The following is an 18715-nucleotide window of genomic DNA, read 5'->3' as shown; positions in this document are numbered from 1 at the left end:
CAGGTGCGACATTGCTGGTTTACCAAACTTAGTGTTTCCCAAAGTTGAAAGTCTGTAATCACTGCTGTAATGTGGGAAATATCTGCTCCTCTTTGAAATCTATTGAGTATTGTGCTTACAAACATATTGTGCTGCTGCATGTGACAATAGTTTGATGCATATGACAATAAAACACTCTTGACTCTTGAAAGAATGGCATTGCCTTTGCATCACACAAGGCTACATGAATAGCCCTGGGGCCGATTAACATCACAACTGAAACATAACATATAACGCAGTGCCAGGATTGCATCAGAATGGGATCAGAAATCATAACCTTCTGAGCCCCAGACAATGGGGCCAAGGACACGCAGCCACCGCTGAAAGATAGTTCAAATTTCAACTGATGTCCCATATTAATCTCCAGCATTTGGAATGTCCTATGGGGACAATATCAGATCCGACTGTGTAGTATATTCCACAGCTAAACCCATTGCGATCTGTTATGGCTCAGATCCACAAAAACAGGCCATTCCTGGGACTCAACCAAACCCATGGAACCTTGGTTCGGCAAGGCGCTGCCTTCAGTGGAAGGGCCGAAGTAGGATAGTGGTGGGGCCTCACTGAGAAAACAATGAAGGCATCGATTAGTTATGGCCCAGTCCCACAGTATGAGTTAATTCCAAGAGCTCTCCCGAGTTAATTAAAAATCAAACTCATGGTAAGCACAGCAAATGAACTTAGCGGGTACATCGGAGCTCGGGGACGTCTCTTAGAGGCTCGTAACGCTAACGGCATGTACTCGGGAAGACTCACTAACGGCAGGTAAGCTCGGGAAGACTCGTGAAGATTTTTCAACGGTGAAAAATGTCCACGAGAGCCCCGAGTACCGATGAGCGGCCATTACCGTAAATCTTTGAGTTCGAATCAGGGCAAACTTGGGAGAGCTCTTGGAATGAACTCGTCCCCTGGGACAGGGCCATAAATAATCGGGAATTCTGCCGGATTCTGCAGGGAAGCAACATTCTTGGGATGGGGAAACAAAACTCTGGATGTAAATAAACTGATTAATAATGTGTAGAAAGGATCGGTATTGAAAGTTAGGTTGTGAAAGTGACATTAAGGGCCTGTGCCACTTACGCAATTTATTTGGCTACTTGCCAGCAGTAGGTTGCCGAATATTTTCAACATGTTGAAAATCCAATGGCGAACAGAAAAATCTACGACTCTTTGGGCGACTACTCACCACCAAACAGGCGTCACCCTGCGACAGGGGTCACGCCGCCGAAGAAAATTGCGTAAGTGGGACAGGCCCTTATGTTTATGGTAACATTATGAGTACAGCCACTGCTGTGTTTTAATAGTGTAACATTTTGATATAATAGTTCTTGCAGTCTTCTCCTCCCCCTTTCAATAGTTCCTGCCTCTTGTGCTTCCAAGGCCTCTGGCTGTCTACTCTCTCTGCTCGACCCAATGCAACTGGATGCTCAGCTTCCTCAGTAGTGGACCTCAATAGGTGCGATTAGCAATGACACTTCCTCCTTGCTGACCACCAGCATAGAGACACTTAAAACCTGCGTGCTTAGTCCTTTGCTCTACTCTCCCTGTACACATGATTGTATGGGTTACACAACGATAAACACCACCATTAAATCCAACAATAAAACCAATGTTGCTCGACAACTAATGGGTAACAATCAGTAAGTGTTCGGAAAGGAGATCGGTAAGCTGATTGAATGGGAACAGAAAAACAACATCTTGTTCTGGATGTCAGCAAGACACTCGGAACTGATTATTGACTTCAGGAGGGGAAGTCCATGAACCTAGCTTCATCGGTGGGATGGCAGTGGAGTGAGTCCATGTTTCACGCCCAGGAGTGGAACTTGGACACCAGTTCCTGGGCGTGCACATCTCTGAAGATATGTCCTGGGCCCAACACATCAATACAATCGCAAAGAAAAGCTCATCAATACCTCTAATTTCCTCAGAGGTTTGAGGACATTTGGCATGTCGCTGAATACTGTTGAACTTCTAGAGGTGTACGGTAGAGACCGAACTGACTGGTTGCATCATGGCCTGACGTGGTAACTCCAACACCCAAGAATGTAGAATGCTGCGGAAAGGGTGGACATTAGCTGGCCATCGCACATACTGACCTCCCCATAATCGAATGGATCCACAGAAAGCACTACCTAGAAGGAACTGTTAATATCAAAGACCCACAGCAACCTGGCAATGGTTTCATCTCGCTGCTACTATTGGGAGGAAGATATAGAGCATGAGAACTGTGACCTCCAGGTCCAAAAACAGCTTTGTCTCATCAATCATTCAGCTCTTGAAGCACCCTGCACAATCCTGACTACCTGGCCATTGAACTACTATGCATTTTTCACAGATTGCCCTATGTATTTTGGCCTACACTATTATGTTCTGGTTTAGTAGTATAATTCATACTTTAGTGTCTTATTGATTAATGTGCTTTTATTTACTGTGTTATTGCATTAACATACCTGTAAAGTTGCAGCAGGTAAGAATGTTATTATTCCTATCCTGGTGAATAGCATTCATGGAGAACGCATTCAGGCTTGTTAGCAAAAAGAGGAAGGAAGTAAAACCCATGACTAACGTGGGCTTCAGTCACCCAACCACAAATCAAATCTTGTTTCCAGGGCTTTGGAACATGAGGAGGGGGATTCTGCATCAAACCCAGAACACTCATAACCAGTAACAGAGGTGATTCATGTTGTAATACCATGCTTAATAGTTCCTCTCTCCCTTCATGTTAGATCACAGATGTTGGTGGAGGCGCTGCATATAGATTGTTCCTTTGCATATATTCATTAAGGTGTAGAGTTGGGTAATAATCATGTTTTACAGCCCATTTGGCAGCAAGCATTCTTAGTAGCCACAATACACGGCTGAAGCAGGCTGTCGTGCTCCACGCCTGTAAATAACCTCCAATGCAAAGACAGAGGGGGTCAGGCTGGTGATTTTAATGATAACATCCATCATGCAAGATTTTTATTGGAACAAATGCAGGCTTAGATTGGAACAAAATTGGTACAGTATAAAAACACAACAAAATGTTATTATATTTCTGATATAACATCCAGAATGTACTACTAAAGGCAAATAATTGCAAAATCATGTCAGGAAGTTATGTCAGGAATACAATAAAATGTTGGTCAACAGGTAAAGACGTGGGCTGTTACAACACTGGAAAACGGAAAACAAGAGATTTAAAGGGAACCTTTTTTCACCCAGAGAGTGGTAAGAACCTGGAATATACTACCAGTGAGAATGGCGTAAGCAGAATTGCAGACTACATTTATCAAGTATCCAGCTGAGCAATAACATTGCTGCGGCAATTGCTGAGAAGGTTAAGGACTAAGTGCAGGAAGATGGAGTTAATATGGATTGGTGAAGGAGGTGGGCCAAATGGCCTGTTTCCACGCTGTGTCATTCTGTGACCTCCCTGGTTCAATCCCTGGGTTTAGCCTTAAAACCACAGCCTACTGGGCTGGGAAGGGAAGAAACAAGTGAATGTTCACATGATATAACCTTCTGCTGCAACTTGTTTATTGGGATAAGTGAAGGACAGTCTTGACCTGTTATGTCCAAAGCATTTAAACAGTCAGTTGCAGCATTATTGTGTAGGAAGGAACTGCAGATGCTGGTTTAAACCAAAGATAAATACAAAATGCTGGAGTAACTCAGCAGGACAGGCAGCATTTCAGATTGAAGAAGGGTCTCGACCCGAAACGTCACCCATTCCTTCTCTCCAGAGATGTTGCCTGTCCTGCTGAGTTACTCCAGCATTTTGTGTTGAGTTGTAGCATTATTTCTTGGTTGACATTAGCAGTAGGAAATTGGGAGGTTCCCCAGCTCACAAAATTAAAAGGATGGACAGGGTACAAAACAGAAGAATATTTATGTTTTCCTTCTTACAACAAGGCTCTCCTTTGCCTCACTCACTGCCACCAACACAACTGTAGCCTGATCTGCGTACAGTTGTCCAGGTATGCAAGATCGTGGAGGGTAAGAGAGCTTCAATAACTACAATGCAATTCGTGTGATCAGTGAGAAGTTGCCCCATAAGCTGAGTGAGTGAGAAAATCCTGCTTCTTGGACAGTTGAAGATGAATTTAAGTAGAGGCATACAGTTAACAACTAGAATAAAAGGGAGGGAAAACCCATAAGAATGGGGCAAAACTTGCCCAAGACCTCACTTGGAATGTAGAATGGTAACTGCCTTTTATCCCTTCTGTACTTTCCTACCTGTATCTGTATAAACAGATTCTATGTGCTAATTATATTGATTTATCCTAAGGCACACATCAAAAACCAAGGCACATAATGACATTACTTGCAAATTTCCTCAAACTGTTTATATCTGCCCACGTCAGCTCATTCTTCAAGTTCAAACGCTAGATGAAAGAGCAATACAAATAAATACCTAGTAATTAGGTTGATTCAAAACAGGTGTACATTATATCTATGCTTTCAAAGGCAGCTTCTGAATTTAAAAATCCATTCAGGCCATTTAGCTCCCAAGGTTGTTCAGAATTCAATAGATCACAGATGATCTCATTCATTGATCTGACTACTTTTGCTAATATCTCAAAACCTAATGAACCCTAATTCAATATTACCAATTGAACAGGTGACCATTGCCCTGTTGAAGTGTGTTCCATACTTTAGCATCAAAGCATGAATGAAGATACCTTCACAATTTTTAGTTTAGTTTAGTTTAGTTCAGAGATACAGCATGGAATTCTAGAATTCTGCGAAACAACAAAACAGGTTTTCTAAGACGGGTTGATCAGAGTCTCCCACATTGCAGCAAATATGGATCTGGCTGCATTACAGCTACATTTATTGCCAAACCTCAACTTTAGTTTGAGTGAGCTGGGGCCTATGTTCCATTATCAGTTGCCACTTAATGGAACTTCCTCCACTGTGAGCTCTGATACCAATTCCTTAACAAGGATTTCAATTCAATGTTAGACACAAAATGCTGGAGTAATTCAGCAGGACAGGCAGCATCTCTAGAGAGAAGGAATAGATGATGTTTCGCGTCAAGACCTTTCTTCAGACTGAAATCTTTCAATTCCATGTTTCCATTTGCAAAAATCCCATCTCTGTTTTTCAAAGGTCAGTATTCTCTTTGATTGCTCTTTTTTTTGGGAAGATGTGCAATTTTAATGTTTGATGTTCACCCAGCTTTTCTTGCAGCTTGTTTCCATCTTGCAGTCTCGGTACGTTTTCACTCCTCCTTTGCTTTTCAATATATTTCCCCCTCAAAATCTAACAACACACTGATTGAAACTCTCTAGTCCGGCATTTGGTTGTCCAGCAACACCTGCTATTCAGCAGGTTCTGAATGTAACGTCATTGGTTTGGAATACAATGGAATACTTCATTGTCACATGTGGCTAGGCACAGTGAAATTCTTTGCTGCATTCCCAATGTATACAAATAGCAACCACCTATGGCACTGACAATGTTACAAAGCACGCCGGCTCCTCCTTTTGTTCTTCCCCCAATCCCCCCCCCCCCCCCCCCCCCATGCCCCCCCCATGGGTCCCCAAATGTCCATGTTCTCCCCCCCTCCCCAATTGTCCATTGTTCTCCCTCATAATGTTCCCTCCACGCCAGGTCCTCCATTCTTCTTCCTCTGCGCTCTGACGGTGATCCTCCATGCCGAGGTCTCCATTGTTCTTCCCCTCCTCCCTCATGATGGTCTTCCACGCTCTCATGGACCGTCGGCCGCGAGCCGACTCGCTTCACTACCGCCAATGCCTCACCGCTGCCGACGCCGCTGTTCGTGCCTCCATGGTGCCAACCCGGACCCTAGCCGTGGGCTCTGTCGGCCGCTCCCCCGACTCAGACTCCAACCCTAGAGGCCAGCTCCTCCGCCCAACCGGCGAGGCCCCGACTGGACACCGACCCGGGATTCTACGTGGTGATCCAGAAGCTATCGACACCGCAGTGCTTCGATAAAGGCCTCCAGCCGCATTCACTGATTGAAACTTTCTAGTCCATCATTTTGTGGTCCAGAAACTCCTGTTATTCAGCAGGTCTTGAATTTAGCACCATTAGTTTGTAGTAACTCAGGTGGTTCCATTAGCAGTGCCATATGGCGAACATCTTTATATTTATTTTCAGTTTTTATTCTGTTTAAGCTTCATCATAGATACATATGTTTCAACAGAATGAAATATAAGTGAACGTACAGTATAGCTTTTCAATTGTAAGCTTCACATTATAATTTATAAAACAATCAAATAACAATTTCTGATATTATTAATGATAGTGTTATATTCAATTTTAAGGTTTATTCGACTTGTTATAACATAGCAATAATATGCAGCATAAACTGGCAAGCCTAGGGATTATGCAAATCTTTAGGTAGGAGGTTCTCAGTACAAAGTCTATGGTCTGGCATTTTCTGCACTATTACCAAGACTTCAAAGATGCCTACAGCAGGGAGATTAACATACATGAAAACAATGACTAACTATGGAAGACATACACAGAATGCTGGAGTAACAGCGGGACAGGAAGCATCTCTGGTTAGAAGGAATGGGTGACGTTTCAGGTCAAGACCCTTCTTCAGACCGAGAGTTAGGGGAGAGGTTGCCACAGAGACAAGGAAGTGTAAGAGTTCAAAAGAGATGAAGTTCAAGGAAAAAGTAGAGTAGATCAGTGTTAGCTAGGAGATGATGACAACAAAGCAAACAGAGATAAAATGTAAGCAGAGGGACAGTCAGATTGGTCGGAGAACTGAAAAGGGGGAGGGATGGAGAGAGAGTGAAAGCAAGGGTTACAAAGTTAGATCGCATGGGATCCAAGGAGAGATAGCTGAATGGATAGAAAATTGGCTTCAAGGAAGGAAGCAGAGGGTGATGGTGGAAGGTTGCTGCTCGGACTGGAGGCCTGTGACAAGTGGTGTGCCTCATGGTTGGGTGCTGGTCCTGTTACTGTTTGTCATCTACATCAATGATGTGGATGAGAACATACAGGGCAAGATTAGCAAATTTGATGATGATACAGAAGTGGATGGTTTTGCAGATAGTGAAGATGGTTGTGAAATATCACAGCAGGATCTGGATCGATTTGCCACGTGGGCTGAGGAATGGTTGAGGGAATTTAATACAGAGATGTGAGGTGTTGGATTTTGGGACGTCGAACAAGGGCAGGACCTACACAGTAAATGATAGGCCTCTGGATAGTGTTGTAGAGCAGAGGGATCTAGTACAGGTGCATGGTTCCTTGAAGGTCGAGTCGCAGATACGTAGATAAGGTGGTCTAAAAGGCTTTTGGCATATTGGCCTTCAACAGTCAGAATATTGAGTAGAGAAGTTGGGAGGTCATGTTGCAGTTGTATAAGATGTTGGTGAGACTGCATTTAGAATATTGTATTCAGTTCTGGGCACCATGTTATAAGAAAAATATTATCATGCTTGGAAGGGTTCTGAGAAGATTTATGAAGGATGTTGCCAGGACTAGAGGGTCTGAGCTATAGGGAAAGGTTGAGTAGGCTGGGTTCCTATTCCTTGGAGTGCAGGAGGATGAGGGGTTATCTTATAGAGGTGTATAAAATCATGAGAGGAATAAATCGGGTAGATGCAGAGTCTCGTGCCCAGAGTAGGGGAATCGAGGACTAGAGCACATAGGTTCAAGATGAAGGGGAAAATATTTAATAGGAATCTGAGGGGTAACCTTTTCATCCTGGTGGGTGGGTGGGTGGAACAAGCTGCCAGAGGAGGTAGTTGAGGTTGGGACTATCCCAATGTTTAAGAAACAGTTGGACAGGTACATGGATAGGACATGTTTGGAGGAATATGGAACAAATGTAGGCAGGTGGGACTAGTGTAGCTGGGACATGTTGGCCGGTGTGGGCAAGTTGGGCTGAGGGGCCTGTTTCCACACTGTATCACTCTATGACTCTGTCAATATTCATACCACCAACTTTTGAATCTCTGCAGTGAACCTGATCAGACTTGCTTTAACCATGGTTTAATCAGGCTTAGGGCAGGCAGGTTTCAGCATGAGTGAACATGTTATGTGCAGGCCCTGCAATTCAAAACAAAGTTGTGCAAGGAGATGTCGAAATGAACTGTGCCCACTATTTGATGTCTCTGCTCATATCTCGCAGCCTCTTTGCTTATGGCACATCTATAAATGGAGAACTCAGTGACGAAGCTTGTTGTAAATTTAATCATTGTTGCATAATAGAACCTCCAGGTTACCGTCCTCCTGCCTTAGTCCATGCCCATCTTTCAGATTAATTTGAAAAGTAAAGTTTCCTGATGAATAATTGCTTTTTCTACAGCCCTTCTATCATCTGAATAAATATATCCTGTTGCTCAGCTATTACGTCACAATCATAATAATACTTTATTAGCCAAGTATGTTTTGCAACATACGAGGAATTTAATTTGCCAAGTCAGTCATACAAATAAAAAGCAACGGAACACACAAAAGACATTTTAACATAAACATCCACCACAGTGACTCCTCCACATTCCTCACTGTGATGGAAGCCGAAAAAAAGTTAAATCACTTCCTTTCTTTGTTCTCCCGCAATCGGGAGCCTCAAGCCTTCCGTTGATGGGACGATCTTGACTCCCATAGCCGACGGCATTTGGACCCTCGGCATCGGGGCGATCAGTTCCCGCATCGGGGGGATGTCAGCTCCCCTGCGCCAGGCAATCGGACCCCGGGTCAAACCTTCTGTGTAGTTGGAGCTCCCTACTCAGCCTCATCACTCCTCATCACACATTACTCCTCATCACACTTTTCCAATCACAGAGCATCCACAGTTGCTTCACTTGACCTATATTATCCCTTATCCATGTGGTATCATTGGACGGTGCGATGGGGCAACGGTAGAGTTGCTGCCTTACAATACTTGCGGCGTCGTAGACCCGGGTTCGATCCCGACCATTGGTGCTGTCTGTATGGAGTTTCTATGTTCTCCCCGTGACCACGTGGGCTTTCTCCCAGATCTTTGGTATCTTCCCCCACTCCAAAGATGTACGGGTTTGTAGGTTAATTGGCTTGGCATAAGTGCAAATTGTTCCTAGTGTGTGTAGGATAGTGTAAATGTGTGGGGATCGCTGGTTGGTGCCGATTCGGTGGGCCAAAGGACTTGTTTCTACGCTGTATCTCTAAACTAAATTAAACTAAACTAAAAATGAAATCTCATACTTTTTCCCTGTCCAATTTAATGACTTTATAACTCAGGATATTGAATTCACAATCGAAACGCAAAGTTATATTTTGTGGCATTTTAGGGCGATATTTGAAAGTGACTTTAAAAATTATCCATACTGCGACCTGGTCGTGATATTCTATCTTTTAATGCATTTTTGTGGTTTCAGAGTGACTCACATTAAGAATTGAAAAACCTTCCCAGTTGCAGGTTTTAAAGTGACTAATGCCCATGAATAATAGCTAGATGGCTTGAAATTTTAATTTTCATACTTAAATAAGGAAGGTGTGGTATGAAAGGGACCTTTTCTTCAAGTAATAGCAGCTTATCCTTGCATTTATCTTTCATTTCCTTGCTATCAGCTGACAAATTAGGCCACAAGTGGATATTTTCAACATAAGTGCAATTTTCAGCATAATTTTCAAATGATATCCCAGTGGAAAATCCCACACAATTGTTGGCCAATGACAGGGGAGGTAAACTAGTCTGCTGTTATGATAAATTAGAAACTCATGAAATGTATTCCCAGCAATCATCCGAGATCCTTTATTCTGAGTCAGTATCAGAGTGCAGTGGGTGAGTTAAATGCTGTGGCCTCCAAAGATACCAGAAAGAAAGTATCTTGTTTCAATGGGCTGAGTGATGACTGATGCTCTCTCTCACACTATCAAAAATACTGAGCGTTGGCACGAGGGTGCAGACAACAAATCTGCACAGCTCCTCCAGCAATCCTGACCTCTAATGTAGAGTTTAGAGATGCAGAGTGGAAATAGGCTCCTTTGGCCCATCAGGAGATGTGTTCCCGAAGTTGGGGGAGTCCAGAACCAGGGGCCACAGTTTAAGAACGTGGTAAGCCATTTAGAACGGAGATGAGGAAACACTTTTTCTCACGGAGAGTTGTGAGTCTGTGGAACTCTCTGCCTCAGAGGGCGGTTCTCTGGATACCTTCAACAGAGAGCTAGATAGGGCTCTTAAAAATAGCGGAGTCAGGGGATATGGGGAGAAGGCAGGAATGGGGTACTGATTGTGGATGATCAGTCATAATCACATTGAATGGATGGTTCTGGCTCGGGGTCGAATGGCCTACTCCAGCACCTTTTGTCTATTATCAATTGAGTCCATGCCGACCATCGATCACCCACACACAATGTTTTCACATTTACCCATCTTACACACTAGAGGTAATTTGCAGAAGCCAATCACCCTGCAGACCTGCCCATCTTTGGAAAGTCGGATGAAACCGGAGCACCCGGAAAAAGCAATCATAGGGAGAACGTACAGACAACGCACACACAGCACCCGTAGTCAGGATTAAAGACGAGTCTCTGGCTCTGTGAGTGTGGAGCTGTTGCTGGCTGGTGCTGTCTGTGTGGAGTTTGCATATCCTTCCTGAGACTGTTTGATCTCCCATATGTGCACCAATTTCCTCCCACACCCCTCAGAGTTGCAGGCTATTAGGCGAGTCAGTCTCTGTAAATTGCCCTGATGTATAAGTAGTAAGAAGGGGCTGATAATAAGATTACGGAGAGAATAAAATGAGGTTATTACCGGCTGGTGTCATTGGTTGCTTGCTGATCAGCACAGACTCAGTTGATTAAAGGGCTGATTCCCATGCTGAATCTCCCTATAACTCTGACAGCGATGAAGGCAGAGTAAGTAAGTAAGTTTATTGGCCAAGTATTCACATGCAAGGAATTTGCTTGTATTTGTTATAAGGATTATGAGGATATTTGTTATTAGCTCTGTGACAAACGTCATCAGTGGTGGTAGACACAAAAAGCTGGAGTAACTCTGTGGGTCAGGCAGCATCTCTGGAGGGAAGCAATAGGTGATGTTTTGGGCCAAGACTTGTAGATCCTTTCCAGTGCATTCAAAAGACTGCTCCCATAAAACTGATAGTCCACAAGAACATGGAAGGTACTTTTTAGTACTTTTTACTGATTAAATATAATGATCATGTTACATAAAACTGGAAGTGCCTTCCATGACCTACACAGGATAGGGGTGCAGATATACTTAGAGAGCACTTTACTTTAATGCTCCATCAGTACATTTGTGGGAAGATTCTGGAGAATCGGTATATCAGAGATGACTTTCTTGAACTTCTGAATGTTTACAGTAGAGAGCATATTGGTTGTTTTGAGATACATTATAGAAACATTACCGGGTTCACATCAACCAGTGGTCCCCACACATTAACTCTGTCCTACACACACTAGGGACAATTTACATTTTTACCAAGCCAATTAACCCACAAACCTGTTCTTCTTTGGAGTGTGGAAGGAAACCAAAGATCTTGTTTAAAAGACCCATGCAAGTCACGGGGTGAACATACAAACTCTGTACAGGCAAGCAGCCATAGTCAGGCTTGAACCTGGGACTCAGGTCTCTGGTACTGTAAAGCAGCAACTCTACCGCTGCGCCACCGTGCTGAATTTGTATATGGCTGCACAGTCGTAGGTGAACAAGGTGTAAAGACGGTGGCTGAGAATGCATCCCTTGCAGAGCACCAGTGTTTAGAATTATTGTAGAGGATGATTTATCCCCTACCCTCGCTAATTGGGGTCTGTTGGTCAGGAAGTTAATGATCCACTTGCAAGGTGAACTGATGCGAGGCATCACAACCAAACTCAATGCATCTTGCGGTCATATAGTTACTTATACAGCACGGAAACAAGCCTAATGCCCCTGTCCCACTAGGGAAACCTGAACGGAAACCTCTGGAGACTTTGCGCCCCACCCCAGGTTTCCATGCGGTTCCCGGAGGTTTTTGTCAGTCTCCCTACCTGCTTCCACTACCTGCAACCTCCAACAACCACCTGCAACCTCCGGGAACCGCACGGAAACCTTGGGTGGGGCGCAAAGTCTCCAGAGGTTTCCGTTCAGGTTTCCTAAGTGGGACAGGGGCATTACAGTCCACCACACCCATGTTTATCCACGTAATGTTTATACAGTATCTTTCTATGCCTTGCCTATTCAAGTGCCTGTCTAAATGTTTCATGATTGTAGTGATTTTATCTGATTTCACCATCGTCTCTGGCAGTGAGTTCCAGGAACCAATGTCTGTGTAAAAAAATTACCCCTCACGTCCCTTTTAAAATTCCTTCCTCCTGTCTTAAACATATGTCCTCTCGCCCATACTGTGGGGAAATTAATCTGACTGTCCACCCTGTTTCTGCCTCTTATAATATTATATATCTTAATTGGGCCACCTCTACTCTCGGGAAAACAATCCCACATTATTTCCCATAACTGAAGCCCTCCAATCTAACCAAGATCCTGGTAGATCACTTCTGCTGTCTCTCCATCACAACCATAGCTGCCAAGACGGAAGACAAATTGCAGTCTAACCAGTGTTTTGTAAAGCTGCAGATGCTCAAACACAGGTAGCTTTGAGCAGAGGGCAATGTTCAACAACCAAAAGCATGGAATGGTGGAAGGTCTTTGCATCAAAGCCGGTTACGTCCTGGAAAAGTCCTTGTTCAGTGTGTCATAAGGTCATAAGGAATAGGAGTAGAATCAGGCCATTCAGCCCATCCAGTCTGCTCTGTCATTCAATCATGGTTAATCTATCTCTCCCTCCTAACCCCACTCTCCTACCTTCTCCCCACAACCTCTGACACCTGTCCTAATCAAGAATATATCCATCTCTGCCCTAAAAATATCCATTGACGGTCTCCACAGCTTTCTATAGCGAAGAATTCCACGGATTCACCACCTTCTGACTAAATACATTTTCTCCTCATCTCCTTCCCAAAAGAACGTCCTTTAATTTTGAGGCTATGACCTCTAGTCATAGACTCTCCCACTAGTGGAAACATCCACATCAACTATATCCAAGTCTTTCACCAGTCTGCATGTTTCAATTAGGTCCTCCCTCATTCCTTGAAACTGACATTAAATTATTTTTATGTCATTAGAACTGGCCTTTTGCTCAATACAGATGTAGGGAAATGCAAAAGAGGTCAGGACTGCCATTTATAATATTTCCATGATCTAATCTACATGGGGCAGGTCGAACAATGGTCATGTAAGGTCGGTTTCAAATCAATATACTCTGCAATGTTTCGCCGAGGTCCAAGGAAGTTTGAACACAGGACCATTCTGTTTATGTTGAACCAGCTTCCTCCTTAAGTCCCTTGCATGGCTAGTCTGCTCATGAAACTGAATTGTCTCCTCAGATATCAAATAATGGATATCTTCATAATTTGAAATGAAGCGTCATTGCGATGAGTTCAACTTCCCAACCACTCTATCGCCCTCTCCCTCTTCCACACATATCATTTACTATATTGTTCCATTCATTATCTGCTAAATTTAAATTCACTGTTTAGTTTAATTTAGTTTAGAGATGCAGCGTGGAAACAGGCCCTTTGGCCCACCGGGTCCGCACCGACCAGCGACCCCCGCACCTTACACCGACTAGGGATCATTTGTACATTTACCAAGCCAATCAACCTACAAACCTGTACGTCTTTGGAATGCGGGAGGAAACCGAAAATCTCGGAGAAAACACATACGGTCACGGGGAGAACGTACAACCTCCGTACAGACACTGTTTGCTATTTCCTGATCATGACCCAATCTCTTCCCAGGGTAACTTCACTGACTTAAACTCTCATCATCAAGCTCTTGTCAATGGATGGATAAGGAACTGTTGTTGGGACTGCAACATCGCAGCTCCTGACATCCTGATCTGCAATCACCTTAGGTGAGAGTATCTATTGGGGGTATTATAATACAGTGTATTTCCCCATGTGAAATATTAAAGGGGCTGTCGCACTGCGGCGACCTAATTGGTGAGTTTAGAAGAGTTTTAGAGAGATTGAAAAAGTGTCATGTTGAAGACCTCCTTCGACTATGTTGAAGACTAGATTCGACTAGCTTCGGGAAAATTGGACACAGAATAGTGGATAGTGAAGACGACCTCATTCGATCTCCTTCAACCTCCCTTTGACTATGTTGAAGACTATCTACGACTACCTTTGACTACCTTTGATTATCTTCGACTACCCTCGATTACCTACGAATAACATACTTCGACTAAACCTACGAGTAAAAAAAATATTGTTTTTTTCCATGGCGACCTTTTTTGACTCGCGGGCATTTATCAGCATGTTGAAAAATACTCCGCGACCTAGCTGAGGCCTCGAGTGGTACACGGGGACTACTCTCGAGCATGAAGGAGAGTTACAAAGACCAACTAGGATATCGTGTCGACCATGCTGCGAGTATGAGTCGAGGGCAAACTCTTCTAAACTTGCCAATTAGGTTGCCGCAGTGGGTCAGCCCCTTTACTCTTCACCCTAGGTCTCATTGGACACTTTCCAACCTGACACAAATTAAACTCACCTTCATTTTGCATTCCTTTTCCTTCTACATATTTTCTTTGCTGTACGCTGACCTTCATTTCTCAAACGTTCCAATTATGCCATCACTTTCTGAATTATTTCATTAAAATGAGCAACCACTTAACCCAGCCATGCTGTGCAGTTCAGAGGCATTTGGCCTGCAAATTAATACCATTATCCATTTTCTTTGATGTGCTGACCTAATTTTAAGAAAACAACCTTGAAAGCCTTAATCATACCACAGTACTGATGCATTTGACAAAACAGTTCAGATGCACAAATACTTTGTGATAACGTATTTATAAATTATTTTCTAATTGACTTTATCATAAGAACTCTAGTAGAGAATGTGGCCATTTTAAATATTTTTCCCTTGTCTTCTTCACATCCATTACAGACATGAGCATAAAGCTCATAAACATCTTTATTTCAAAGACACAGACTATCTGATCAGTTCCTCTTCTAAATTCTGTCCCAGTCAAAGGTAATTGGGGCAAACCAACCTTGTCTAGGATTTTCTATTGATATACCTCCATGCTCTCCTGGTTTATCTCATTTATGAGATAAATGCCTCGGCGGCTACGGGAGCATCGGTGGCGATGGGGCCTCGCGGTCGATCAGGGTGAGAGACATAGAAACATAGAAACATAGAAATTAGGTGCAGGAGTAGGCCATTCGGCCCTTCGAGCCTGCACCTCCATTCAATATGATCATGGCTGATCATCCAACTCAGTATCCCGTACCTGCCTTCTCTCCATACCCCCTGATCCCCTTAGCCACAAGGGCCACATCTAACTCCCTCTTAAATATAGCCAAAGAACTGGCCTCATCTACCCTCTGTGGCAGAGAATTCCAGAGATTCACCACTCTCGGTGTGAAAAAAGTTCTTCTCATCTCGGTTTTAAAGGATTTCCCCCTTATCCTTAAGCTGTGACCCCTTGTCCTGGACTTCCCTAACATCGGGAACAATCTTCCTGCATCTAGCCTGTCCAACCCCTTAAGAATGTTGTAAGTTTCTATAAGATCCCCTCTCAATCTCCTAAATTCTAGAGAGTATAAAACAAGTCTATCCAGTCTTTCTTCATAAGACAGTCCTGACATCCCAGGAATCAGTCTGGTGAACCGTCTCTGCACTCCCTCTATGGCAATAATGTCCTTCCTCAGATTCCTCAGATTCCTCGGACAGTGGGAGAACACAGGGGGATCTGGTGTGGGGAGGGGACACACGCTCTAGTTTAGAATCTTCTGCCCAGGGCAGGGGTGGGGAATCTTTTGAATGAATCCAAATTTTGTAGAACAAATCTTTTTATTATTATTAATGTGTTTTTGGTTCATCTTTTACTATTTTTATTTTAATCTTAAAATGAACGTATTGAAAATATCAAAGAGTAAAAGAAGATTCAACAAAATAAGCCTCCCCGACTGACGGCCACAATTAAAACATTAGTAAGTCATAGAAAACATAGAAAACAGGTGCAAGAGGAGGCCATTTTCGAGCCAGCACCGCATGTCATGAGGGCTATTTTAACAAAATAATGTACATTTTGAAGTATATCTAATTGAAGTTTCTTGGATGCGGCCTTATTAGATTACAGCTAACTTAATGCGGCCTTCCACCATTAAAAGGTTCCCCACCCCTGGTCCAGGGGATAAGTCTGTGTTTCTTTGTTCCAGTGAAGGTGCTGTGCACACAGCAGCCAGCCATCAGTCGCTTGTCTTTTTCTTTAAGTTTTCACTTTCAATTTAAGGTTTTTGTGTACCTTGTGTGTCGTGACTGTCGGCAGACCAATTTCCGTCCGGGGTGAATAAGGTTTATCATAAAGTATCGCATCGTACATTATCGTAGAGCCAGCTCTTAATCTTTTGACCCCAACCCTGCCTAATCACTGACCATTGAAATTCCCCCCTAGGCCCCAGTAACTTTTAGCAATTCCCCTCAGACACGATACTGTTTCTACAACCAGCATAGGCACAAAATATTGGAGCAACTTAGTGGCATCTCTGGGGAGAAGGATGGGTGACATTTCAGGTCGAGACACTTCCTACACATTTTGTCTATAATTAGCATCCCTTTTTTTGAAAAAATGTATATTTATTTGGTTATTGATCCTTGCAAATAATGGCCGTGGTGCCACCTCTCAACAGTATACAGTATTTCACATCCAATCTATACTAATCTTTCCTGTCAAACCCATATTTGAACCCTGCCATTAAGTATTTGTCACCTCTTGTTATACATTGTAACTTTCCCTCTTATTCTTGTCATTGATTGTAACTGGTGATCTGATTTACCTGACTACATCACCTCACATGTAATGCCTCACCACCATTCTTCACTTGTTTGGGATCACATTCACCTGTTTCTATTTTTATCTATCCATCATAGGCAGATGATGGCCCGCAATGGCATGTCTTTGAGATTCCACACTATTACTTCGCGGCTCTTTCGAGAATCTAACTTTGACTCCCCCAGAATTTTTGAGCAACTTACTTTTACACAGTTGCATAATCTGAGAACATGTTAGGTTCTACATGTGCACCGCACAGCCACCTCTAACTTGGCATCAATTTACTTAAAATAGACAAAACATACTGGAGTAGCTCACGCAGCATCTCTGGAGAGAAGAAATGGGTGATGTTTCGGGTTGAGACCCTTCTTCAGACTGAGATTCAGGGCAGAGTGAAACTGGAGATATGGAAGGGTAAGGTGTGAAAATGACAGGTCAAAGCAGATGTTGATCAAGGAAATAGAGAATGATTAATTGTTGGCTGAGGGGAAGGTGACAATGAGGCATACAATCAGTAAAATTAATCAGGAGGACAATGAAACTAGTCGGAGAATTAGGTTGGGGAAAGGATGGAGAGGGAAAGCAAGGGTTACTTGAAGTTAGAGAAATGTAGTAAACTGCCCAAGCAAAATATGAGGTGCTGTTCCTCTAATTGGCATTGGCCCTCAGTCTGACAGTGGAGGATGCCCAGGACAGAATGGTCAGTATAGAAATGGGAGAGGGAGTTAAAGTATATAGCAACTGGGAGATCGCGTGGGCCAAGGTGGATTGAGAGAAGGTGTTCAGTCAATTCTCTAAATGTTTCCACAGTTATTGAATGGCGAAGCTGCCTGTCCAACACCCAAAATGAGGTAGAGAGCTTAGTAATACGGTGTCAACATCACAACCTCTCTCACAATGTCATCAAAACAAAGGAGCTCGGTATGGATTTCAGGAAATGGGGTGGAGTATACACACTAATCTGCAGTAACGCTGCTGATGTGGAGATGGCCAAGAGCTTCAAGTTTCTTGGTGTCAATTTTACCAAACAATTTGTATTGGCCAAAAAAAAGCTACAGCAATGCCTCTTCTTCCTCAAAATGCAAAGGAAACAGGGCATGTGTAAAATGAGCCTCCATTTACTAAGGATGAAAGAAAGAAACCTATCAGGATTCATCGCAGCTTGGTTCAGCATCTGCACTACCCAAGAATATAAGAAATAGCAGAGAATTGTGAACATAGCCCAGTCCATCACATAAACCAGGCTCCCCAACATCAACGGGGGCGGCACAGTGGTGCAGCGGTAAAGCTGCTGCCTTACAGTGCCAGAGATCCGGATTCAATCCTGACTATGTTTCTGTCTGTACGGAGTATTTATGTTCTCCCCGTGACCGTGTGGGCTTTCGCCAACTGCACCGGTTTCCTCCCACATTCCAAAGACGTGCAGGTTTGTACGTTAATTGGCTTCTGCAAATGTTGTCTAGGGTGTAGGATAGAACCAATGTACGGGTGATTGGTGGTTGGCACAGACTTTCTGGACTGAAGGGTCTGTTTCCATGCTGCATCTCTACACCTAAACTACACCTAAACTTCACATTACCCTGGGAAAGCAGCCAACATAATCAAAGACCACTCACACCTGGTGAATCCCTTTTCTTCCCTTTGGGCAGAATATGTAAAAGCTTGAAAGCACATAGCACCAGCTTCAAGAACAGCTTCTTCCCCACTGTTATTAGCCCACTGAACAGTCCTCACATAAATGAAGGATGTACTCTCAATCTCCCAATTTACCACATTCTGGCCCTTGCACAATTTTATTTTTGCACTTTCTCCGCACCTGCAACACTATATTGTTTGATTATTCTCACGGATGCTATGATTTGCCTGGATAATGAGCA

At 43.4% G+C, this 18715-nt stretch overlaps 1 protein-coding gene across 1 annotated transcript in view; it reads right to left on the bottom strand.

The window, feature by feature from the left end:
• Nucleotides 1–18715, bottom strand: part of LOC129701436 (dedicator of cytokinesis protein 2-like) — a 671641-nt gene that overhangs the window by 75748 nt on the left and 577178 nt on the right. The window lies entirely within an intron of this gene.

Source organism: Leucoraja erinacea, chromosome 11 (assembly GCF_028641065.1).
Source record: "Leucoraja erinacea ecotype New England chromosome 11, Leri_hhj_1, whole genome shotgun sequence".
NCBI lineage: Eukaryota > Metazoa > Chordata > Chondrichthyes > Rajiformes > Rajidae > Leucoraja > Leucoraja erinaceus.
The sequence above is the reverse complement of the archived record's forward strand: the minus strand, read 5'-3'. Positions and strand labels throughout refer to the sequence as shown.